General features: G+C 39.3%; 1 long non-coding RNA gene across 1 annotated transcript; it reads right to left on the bottom strand.

Moving 5' to 3' along the window:
* Positions 1 to 367: 367 nt before the first annotated feature.
* LOC140627906 (uncharacterized) lies at positions 368 to 10,068 on the bottom strand. Its single transcript, XR_012026413.1, has 3 exons — positions 9,998 to 10,068; positions 4,277 to 4,431; positions 368 to 2,673 (listed from the first exon to the last, which is right to left on the bottom strand). It is a non-coding gene; the product is annotated as an uncharacterized lncRNA (long non-coding RNA).
* Between the last annotated feature and the right edge of the window lie 714 nt (positions 10,069 to 10,782).

Genomic DNA, 10,782 nt, shown 5'->3' with positions numbered 1-10,782 from the left:
TTAATAGTGGTGACATTCCCTGAGATAGAGAGCAACAGGACAGTATAGGATCATGTTTAGAAGAAATGCCATGTTTTCCTTTGGATCCTGCTGAGTTTGAGATATATAAGTAGACAGATATGCAGGTCTGAAGCACAGACTAAAAGTTTGGGCAGAAGATACAGATATCATTTCTTTCTTTATGGGTGGCAACTGAAGATGAAGAGGTGGATGAAATCAGCCAGGGAGTGAGGGAGGGAGAGAGAAAGGGAGGGAGGAAGAGAGGGAGAGAGGGAGAGAGAGGGAGGGAGGGAGGGAGGGAGGGAGGGAGGGAGGGAGGGAATAGAGGTAGAAGAAGAGTAGGTGTAGAACCAAGTCTTGAGATACTTTAACATTTAATGGTCAGTTAGAGACAGATGAACCTGCAAGGGAGCCTAGGCAGAAACAAGCAGAGAAGTAAAAGGAGAACCAGTGATAGTGTCAAGCTGTCAAGAATGTTCCAAGAGGTGTGAGTGGTCAATTTGTATAATGTCACTGAAAGACTAAGAATTGAAAATGCCCTTTGTGTTCATTGACATGAAGGCCTTTGGTGACGTGATGGGGGGAATACACAGGGGAGCGATTGGAGAGTTAGAAGAGGTGGTGAAATAGAAATGGGTATGTCTTGGGTTTGGCTCCCCCAGAAGCAGGTTCTGAGACAGGGCTTAACTTTAAGTGGTTTATTTGGGAGACAAGCCCAGGAAGCAACAGTAAGGGAGAAGGGTAGTGAGAAGGAAAAGGAAGGAAGCATGTAAAAGGTGAGGCACTGAGTGTATTATTGCTGTGGCAATTGCTATTCAGTCCTACTGGGGATCTCTGGGAGACAATCTCAGGGTTATGCCCATCTCACCTAGGGATTATGAAGTTTCATATTTATCTTCTAACTCCCATCCATCATTTGCTATGGATGTTCCCATGGACACAAATTCCCCAACCTTTTTGGTGTATCCTGCACTAGGACTAGAAAGAAGACTGGGGTGGGGGGTGGCCCAGGTGCTGAAAGTATGATGCCACTGAACTGGAAGCTGAGTGCTGAGAGAAGTTGAGTGGGGCACTGACTGCATCTGCCTTAGAGAGTACAGATAACTCAGGGAATTTGGAGATGAGGAATAGGAGGGAATTTGGAATTGGCTGGAGTGAGATAAAAGGCTAAGAGGTTATTTTGTTGTTTAAAATGGGGGAAATTGCATTTTATGGGGTTATGGGGGTGGGGCAAGATGGTGGAGGAGTAGGGTCCTCAATTCACCTGGTCCCACCAACTTACCTAGATAACCTTCAAAACACTCTGAACACCTACGAATTTGGCCTGAGATTTAAAGAGAGAACAGTTGGAACACTACAGAGAGAAGAGTTTTTGCTTCTAACAAGGTAGGAAGACGGGAAAAAAAATAGGGGAGATTTAAAAGCTCATGGGAAGAATCTCATAGCTGTGTAACATTTGTGTGTGTGTGTGTGTGTGTGCATGTGTGTACGTGTACACACCACATCTTCTCTATCCATTTGTCTATCAGTGGACACTTAGGTTGCATTCGTATCATGGCTATTGCAAATAATGCCGCAATAATCATAGAGAGGCAAATACCTTTTTGAATTAGTGTTATCATTTGCTTTGGATAAATGCTCAACAGTGGAATTACTGGACCATATGGTATTTCTATTTTTATTTCTTTGAACATTTCTATTCCACAGTGGCCATACGACTGTGTGCAAGTCTTCCTTTTTCTCCACATCCTTACCAACACTTGTTCCTTGTGTTGTTGATTTTAGCCATTTTGAGAGGTGTGAAGTAATATCTCATTGCAGTTTTGGCTTGCATTTCCCTGATAGTTAGTGATGTTGAACATCATTTGATATGTTTGTTGGTCATCTGTATGTCTTCTTTTGAAAAGTTCTATTCAGGCCCTCTGCTTAATTTTTAATTGGATTCTTTGGGTTTGTTTTTGTTTTTCTTTTTGTTTTTTTGGTGTTGAGATGTATAAATTATTTATATATTTTGGATATTAACCCCTTATCAAATATATCAGTGTGCCATTTGTGACAACATGGATAGACCCAGAGGGTGTGATGCTAAGTGAAATAAGTCAGACTGAGAAGGACAATACCCCATGATTGTATTCATATGTGGAATCTAGAAGAAAAACAAATGAAGAAACAAACGAAAGGCAGCATCAGACCTATAAATACAGGGAACAAACTGATGGTTGCCAGAGTTGAGGGGAGTGGGGGATTGGGCAAAGCGGGTGAAGGAGAGAGGGAGATGCAGGCTTCCAGTTATGGAATGAATAAGTCACAGGAATAAAAAACACAACATCAGGAATCTAGTCAATGATATTGCAACAGTGATGTAATGGGACAGATGGTAGACAGACGGGTGGTTTAAGTAGCATAATGTATAAACTTGTCAAATCACTATGTTGTACACCTGAAACTACTGTAACATTGTGTGTCAACTATTCTAAAAAAAAGTTCATGGGAAGGAAATGAATGAGAGAGAGATGAAGTATATAAAAGAAAGGATAATCAGTTAGACAAGCTGCCGACTCATCTTTTGGAGCTCTGTTGATAGTATGTCAACTTCTGTACCCCATATTGTCTTCATTTCCACACCATCTGTAATCATGATTACTACCTATACATATTAGCTGGCAGGAATTCCTGTAAACAAGATAAAAATCATCATATGCATTAAATGACTTCCAGTACAGTTTTTAATATATGACATTCTGCTGCAAGGGTAACTGGGAAGGACTAAAGGAAGAGGCATGCTGGGCTACTTTAGGGGGTTTTAAGTGGCAGTGGTGTGGGAGAGTTTCATTTTCAAATGGGAGTAGTAAGTCAAAATATTCTTCACAATGCTACATATATTCTTCTGGGTGATTGAGTTATATTAAAGGATGACGTAAGCTGGAGTTTTAGATCAGTCTTTTCAATTTACGCTGAATTCTTTATTTTAGTCCTACTATTGAGTTTTTTTTCCCTGCCAAAGTACCTTATGTCAGAGCCAGCAAAAGCTTTTAATCTTTGCTTATTTGCATTCCATTTCTTAAATTTAGCACATGTAACCAAATCAAATATGTGTTTGGCAATTTGCAACATCTCTGAATACTTGCTGATCTTAGACATTAAGATACATTGTTTTATAGAACAATCATCAAAGTGTATCCACGGAGGTTTATCTTAGATTTTGGGTTTTGTATTTGCATCCATATCCATCATTTATTATTCAGTAATTTTATTAAGTATTTCCTGAGAGGTAATCAATATGTGAATTTTAAATATAATAATGATTCATAAAAATATAATAAATGATCCAGGCATGTTTGTATAAATGTAGATCAGCATTCATTCATTCACTTCATTTGTTATGTCCTCTTTATATAAGGGAATTCTCTGCAAATAACCCCCAGAGAAGGCCAAAACGATTTGGCTCAGAAACAAACAGCATCTGCTGTAGCTGCAGACCTTGCCTTATTTCCAATTTCAGATATGGATACTTGTAATCACTTGAGTACCATTAGCCTGGCCTCTGTCCTTAGCATTTGATTTTATCTAACATTAGGACAGTAGTTTTATCAAATGGTGACAATGGTGTGTATAGGTTAAGATCATGCCTAGGATAAAGGAGAGAACAGTTATAACTTCAGTGTGAAATCAATGTTAGCTGAGTAATGTGGTTTCAAGTCATTCACCTGAAAAAGGCACCACTGATGGTCTAAATGACAGAAATAACACAGGGAAGAACCCATCCCACATGTAATGGAGGATGATTGATCTCTCAAAGCTCATCATGATTGTATGGGAATTGATACTGGTCCCAATTCATGGAACTTGCCCAAAATCAGACACAGGATTCTTCTAGCCTGGAAGCAGCTGGAAATCCAATAGCACTGAGAGGTTAACCATTAGATCAGAGAACTTTAGGCTTGAAAGTGTGTTCATCAACACTCCAACTCCTAATCCTTCCTTAGGATTCCTCCATGTGGCAAATATGAGCACACACTCGCCTTGATACCTAGGGTCATATAACAGGAAACTTCCCCATATTTTGGTCATGTGACTCTTCTGGAAGAAGATCACATAGTGACAAACTGGGAGAGCAAGGCCAGATCATTTCCAATTGGATTTCTTTCCTGTCATGTACATCTCCACTCATATGTCATCTTTGTAGGGAGGCTGTTTCTGTTGAGATGCCTTGGGCTACAAGCGATAGACAAAGGAACTCAAATGGCTTAAATAATAAGGGGATGTATTATCTTACATAATAGGAAGTCTGGAGGTAGTGTGGCTCCAGAGTAGGCTGATTAAGTGTCTCAACAACTTCTGGGATCCAGGTTCTTTCCATCGCTTTGCTCTGTCATCTTCAGGTTTTCCCCCACCAGCCTCCACCAGCTTCAAGCATCACTTCACAAACATCTAAAGCAGAGAATTTCCTTTCCTTATGTCCTTGTGTAAAATGGAGGGAAAAGTTCCAATAGTCTCCAGCCAACCTTCCTTTGAATCTCAAAGGCCAAAATTGCCTCTCTGTCCCATTCTTAAACCAATCGCTGGCCAGAGAGACAGAATCACACAATGGCTCAAACGAATCAATATTTACTTCCTGGGGTAGAGGTGGGCCTGGCGCTCACTGAAGCACACAGCCACTTGATTTGGAGGAAAACCAGGCTTCTTTTAGCAAACAAGAGGGTGGTATAGCTCTTGTGAGGGCAATTTAACAGTGCTGCATACACTTTCCATGGCCAACCTAAATTTTATCCCACCTCCTCAATTTCTTCCTCATGATTCTGCTCTTTTTTGTTCTCCTTTATATCTTAGATCTTTTAAAAAGTATATTACTTGTTCATTTGTTTATCCCCCCACCACTGTAATAATGTAAGATCTATGTAGGAAGAAAGCTTGAAGATACTCAATAAACTTTTGCTGAATGACGTATGAATACATGGTGTGGTCACAAAAGCTTCCCAAAATGGTCTTTGTAGAAATGAATTTCACAGATGCCTGGGTGGCTCAGTGGTTGAGCATCTGCCTTTGGCTCAGGTCATGATCTCAGGGTCCTGGGATCAAGTCCCCGCAGCGGGCGCCCTGCAGAGAACGTGCTTCTCCCTGTGCCTGTGTCTCTGTCTCTCTCTGTGCCTTTCATGAATGAATGAATGAATGAATGAATGAATAAATAAATAATCTTAAAGAAGATAAATGAATTCCAGAAAGAGAAGGGTGGTGGCAGGGAGGAGAGGATGGAAACAGACAGAATGTGAGATAGACCAAGATAGAGTCATGGTTACTTTTCAGTTTATTATCTTACCTTCAGACAGTTCCACATCTAAATTGAGTTTCACAGTTTCAGAGAGGCTGCAGATTGAACCAAACCATCCTGGGCATTTCATAAAGATTTTACCATCAGCTCTGTGCAAGGTAATCTGTTAGAAACCTAACTTTCCTAAAGGTATTGCCTTAAACATCTTGTGGGATGGCAATACTTCAAAAGGTTAAACATAGAATTACTGTATGACCCAGCAATTCCATTCCTAGGTATATGCCCAAGATAAATGAAAACATATGTCCACACAAAAACAGACATGAATGTTTCATAGCAGCATTATTCATAATAGTCAAAAAGTGGAAACAACCCCATGTCCATTAATTGGTGAATGCATGAATGAAATGCGGTCTATCCATATAATGAAATATTTGGCAATAAAAAGAAATACTGATACATGCTACAACATGGATGAACATTAAGAACATTATGGTAGGGATCCCTGGGTGGCGCAGCGGTTTAGCGCCTGCCTTTGGCCCAGGGCGCGATCCTGGAGACCCGGGATCGAATCCCACGTCGGGCTCCCGGTGCATGGAGCCTGCTTCTCCCTCTGCCTGTGTCTCTGACTCTCTCTCTCTCTCTGTGTGTGACTATCATAAATAAATAAAAAATAAAAAAAAATTTTTAAAAACAAACAAACAAAAAAGAACATTATGGTAAGTGAAAGAAGCCAGCCAGAAAAGGCACATGATTTCATTTTTATGAAATGTTCAGAACAGACAAATACAGAGAGATAGAAAGCAAATTAGTTGCTGTCTAGGGTTGGGATGAGGAGAAATACAGAATGACTGTAAACGGGCACAGGTGTTTCTTTTAAGGGTGATGAAAATGAATGGATAAAGAAGATGTGGTCTATATATACAATTGAATATCACTCAGCCATTAGAAACAATGAATACCCACCATTTGCTTTGACCTGGATGGAACTAGAGGGTATTATGCTGAGTGAAATAAGTCAATCAGAGAAGGACAATGATCATATGGTTTCACTCATACATGGAATATAAGAAATAGCAAAAGGGATTATAAGTGAAAGGGGGGGAACCAAGTGGGAAAAATTAGAAAGGGAGACAAATCATGAGAGACTCCTAACTCTGGGAAACAAAGGGTTGAGGAAGGGGAGGTGGGTGGGGGGATGGGGTAACTGGATGACGGGCACTAAGGAGGGCACTTGATGGGTTGAACACTGGGCATTATACAATATGTTGGCAAATTGAATTTAATTTTAAAAACCTCAGAAGAAAAAAATTAAAATAAATAAAATCAATTACAATGATGGTTACTCTACTCTGTGAATACCAAATCCATAGAATGGTATATTTCAAACAGGAAAATTGCATAGCATATGAAATATATTTCAATAAAAGCTGTTATATAATTTTAAATTTGGGGGCAGGAAAGAAGAAAAGGTAAAATCTAGACTAGTCACTTTAAAAGTGACTATGTAAGTCAATCGGAGAAGGACAAACATTATATGGTCTCATTCATTTGGGGAATATAAAGAATAGTGAAAGGGATCATAGGGGAAAGGAGAGAAAATGAGTGGGAAATATCAGGGAGGGTTACAGAACAGGAGAGACTCCTAACTCTGGGAGACAAACAAGGGGTAGTGGAAGGGGAGGCAGGCAGGGAGATGGGGTAACTGGGTGACGGGCACTGAGGGGGGCACTTGACGGGATGAGCACTGGGTGTTATGCTCTATGTTGGCAAACCGAACTCCAATAAAAAATATACAAAAAAAGTGACTATGTGGGAAATAAACTTAAACAAATGAAATAAGGCACAGAGATCACTCTTCCCTTTAATGCATTTAGCAAGCATTTATTGAGCACCTACTATATGCCAGGCACTGTTAGAGCTTCTGGGAATAAAGCCCTCATTTAAGTTGTAAGGGAAGCACTATGTTATAAATGACTACCCCAGAATGTTGCTTTTGTAGTTTTGTTGTAACACCCACAATTTTTGGATGTTTTTCCTCATGCTGCTGGCCTGGAAAGCACCTTTGCCAGGTGTGTTTTCTACCCACAATAGACTGGATATGAAAAGTGAGGCCAAAGAAAGAGCAATGTACTGGCTGAGATACATGAAATTTATTGCCTATCAACACCAAACCCTGCAACAGAGACAGAAGAAATCGCCAAATTTCTTGGAAAAGATGAAAGTGGTTTCAAAGGAAATTTATGCAGCACTATCATTAAGGAGCTGAATATCAATGTGTCAGAAATTTCCTGCTGACTTGAAACAGAAGTTGATAAACTTCCAGCTACATATAGTTTAATAGACGAAAAATAAGAGAATTAGTCAAGTGAGCACTGCTAACAAAACCCAGCGTTCTGCAGTGTGCCACAAAATTATAGTGTTAATGCTAAACATCAAAAAACATCCCTTCTACAAGTAGAAACTTCAATTCATGAGAAAGTATTGTAGCAACTAATTAACAGTGGGGCTTTTTTTTTTCATTCTTAGTGGTACATAATAATGTGTCTTGATATCTTTGAATTATCAAAATACAGTATATCCAGAAAATGTTCCATAAAACGTCTATATTATAAAAAATATTTTTAAAGAGTTTTGATAGGCCAACAATAGACTTGGAAAAATATTTCTAACAGAGAACAGATAGTGGGTTAGTATAAAGCACAAAGTACTCTTAAAAATTGTCAGAAAGGGGGGAATACCTACAAAAAAATAGATGAATCTGAAGAGATATTTTACAGGAGGGTAAATTCTTTTGGCCAACAAACTAAAATATTAGTCAGGAAAATAATTTTTAGTATATGTGCTGCTGAAGCGAGCACTGGAAGATAATTTTTAAAGTAGTAAGATGTTATATTTATCAGACTGGCAAAAAAATTGAAGGGTCATGATATTTCTTGCTGGCAAGGATGTGGGAAAAGAGTATTTTCCAAATTTGTTGGAGGAAATGTAAGTTATGACATTTATTTTGGAAAGTAATCAGATAGCATCTATCAAAACTAATATAAATGTACACTTTTACCCAGCAAAACCTTTATCAAAAGACTAGTCCACAGAAATAAGAGCACTAAAAATAAAGATATGTAAGATAGTTAGCAGTGTCCAGCCTCTATATGCTCACCTCACTACATCAATGCCCACCAACCTGTCTTTCAACAGACAGTACATACATTTGCCTGAGATTGTTGTTGGAACCTGCATGGCCAACTTACAAAGTACTGGGGAATCAATGCTCACTAGGAGTAGCCCACAAGCAATCACTGGCTTGGGTTGGTATAAATACCTCTGCTCCCTCACCCTCGGGTAGAAAATTCCTGAAGCACATTTTCTATCCTGGCTCTGAGAGCTCCCTAATGGAATTAAGTTCCAATTGTACACTGGGATAGCTGTCTGGATACTGCACCCTTCATGGGCTGTCTTCCTTCCCCTGTTTCACTTTTCCACTCCCCTACTGTGTTCCTTCCACTTTCAAACTATCACACTTAAACCCTCATCTCAGAATTTACTTCAGGGATTCCCAAACTAAGACAAGGATGTAGAGGAAAAAACAACTCCAAACCAGAAAACAAAATGAATGAAATCTGTCAGTGAGTGAGTAGTTAAATAGATTAGGTTATATCCACAAAATGAAATATTAAGTAACCATCATGCAGAGTTAATTCATCCTATATCAGTTGATACTGAGTTATTTTAATAAGGTATTATTGAGTGAGAGAAACAAAATGCAGAAAGTTGGGTTTAATATGATATCAATTTTATAAGCAAACAATAAGTAAAGCTTATATACATGTACATATCTCGAGGCTTCTTAACCTCAGTGGGCCAGATAATTCTTTGACATCTTGGGCCAGATAATTCTTTGTAGTGGAGACTGTCCTGTACACTATAGGATATTTAACAGCATCGCTGACCGCTACCTATTAGATGTCAATAGTACCTCCTGAGCTGTGACAGCCAAGTGTCTCTAGATATTATCAAAGGTCCCCACAGGGCAAAAGTTCATCCTTATTTAAGAATCACATATCTGTATATGTCTACATATGCATGTATATATTCGCTATGGTTACATGAGTGTGAAGAAAAAATATAGAAGGATTATATATTAGATTGTTAATGTTAGTTATCTGTGGTGACAAGAACATAAAGAGTAGAAAAGACTGAGAGGAGAAAAAAGCAGTAAGGGGAGCAAAGGAGCATAAAAATAAAAGAGTGGTAAATACTTTTATGTATTTATGTAATCATTTTGATAACAAGTAAAAATTCAAAGTTTCATTGCTTGAAGTGGATGGCTTTTAAAAAAGAAAAAAATATTTATTTGAGAGAGAGAGACAGAGATAGTGAGAGAGAGCATGAGCAGGGAGCCTGACACAGGGCTCAATCCCAGGACCCTGGGATTATGACCTGAGTTGATGGCAGACATCTAACCAACCGAGCCACCCAGGTGCCCCAAAAAGGAAGGCTTTATTGGAAGCTTCACTCATGGGCTGCATTGCATATCGCTGTTCCTAAATGCCTGGCACATCTCCTTCTGCTGAGACCTGCCAATCTCCCAGCCTACATGATTCTGATGGGACAAGTCCAGAATATTACCTAGACCACAAGAGTGGCTATTTAATTCAAGCCTTGCTGATCATGGTACCCCATATTCCCCCCCACAGTGACCGGCCTACAGGTTAAATAGATACTTACATAAGACTCCGAATCACAAGCTATGACGTTGAAAGGTTTGGGCTGCTGTTGGCTATTATTCCCATCCATCTGTAACAATAGAACAGAGTTAGCATGCAAAGAATAGCACAGAAAGACAGTCAATACATGGAGGGAAAGAGGGAAAGGAGCTAGAAGGGAAAGAAGGATTGAGATCTGATGGCATCATCTGAGACCTTGGGTATAGCTAGCCTGAAATTATTTCACCTTAAGACTTCACAACTATTACACAAACTACTAAACCTCCTCTTTTATTTTCTTTGCCTCCACTCATTTGAATGGCATTTTTCTCACTGGTATCCAGAAAGATCCTGACTAATACAAAGTAATAGTGAATTCATCAACAGTGGACATAATGCGATGGTACTTTATAGAGATTACGTAGAACATTGTTTGGCATGGGAACAAATCGGAGAGTTATATATTATAGGTGATTCTTTGATAACTTCGGAAAATTTCTAATAGAGTCCTTATGGGCTAATAAAAACAGTTTTACGATGTAGAGACAGATGTAGCTTTAGGAAGCAGCTTGCTTTTCATAAGAATCCCAAATAAGCAGGATATTTTGGCCACGTATTATATACTGTGGTGTCCAGCAGTTTCACTCAGAGGTAGCTTGACAGTGGCTTGCCACATGTTGTGTCTCTTACTGCTTGCTTCTTACCATAACGTTTCTGGGACACCACAGCAGCAGGCACTCAGGGGAACCCACCTGGCCTTCATATAGATGCAACCAGAAAGTATGTGGGAATGAATACAGATAGATC

Source organism: Canis lupus, chromosome X, assembly GCF_048164855.1.
Source record: "Canis lupus baileyi chromosome X, mCanLup2.hap1, whole genome shotgun sequence".
NCBI classification, from domain to species: domain Eukaryota; kingdom Metazoa; phylum Chordata; class Mammalia; order Carnivora; family Canidae; genus Canis; species Canis lupus.
Note: the sequence above shows the minus strand (reverse complement) of the source record. Positions and strands in the feature narration are given on the sequence as shown.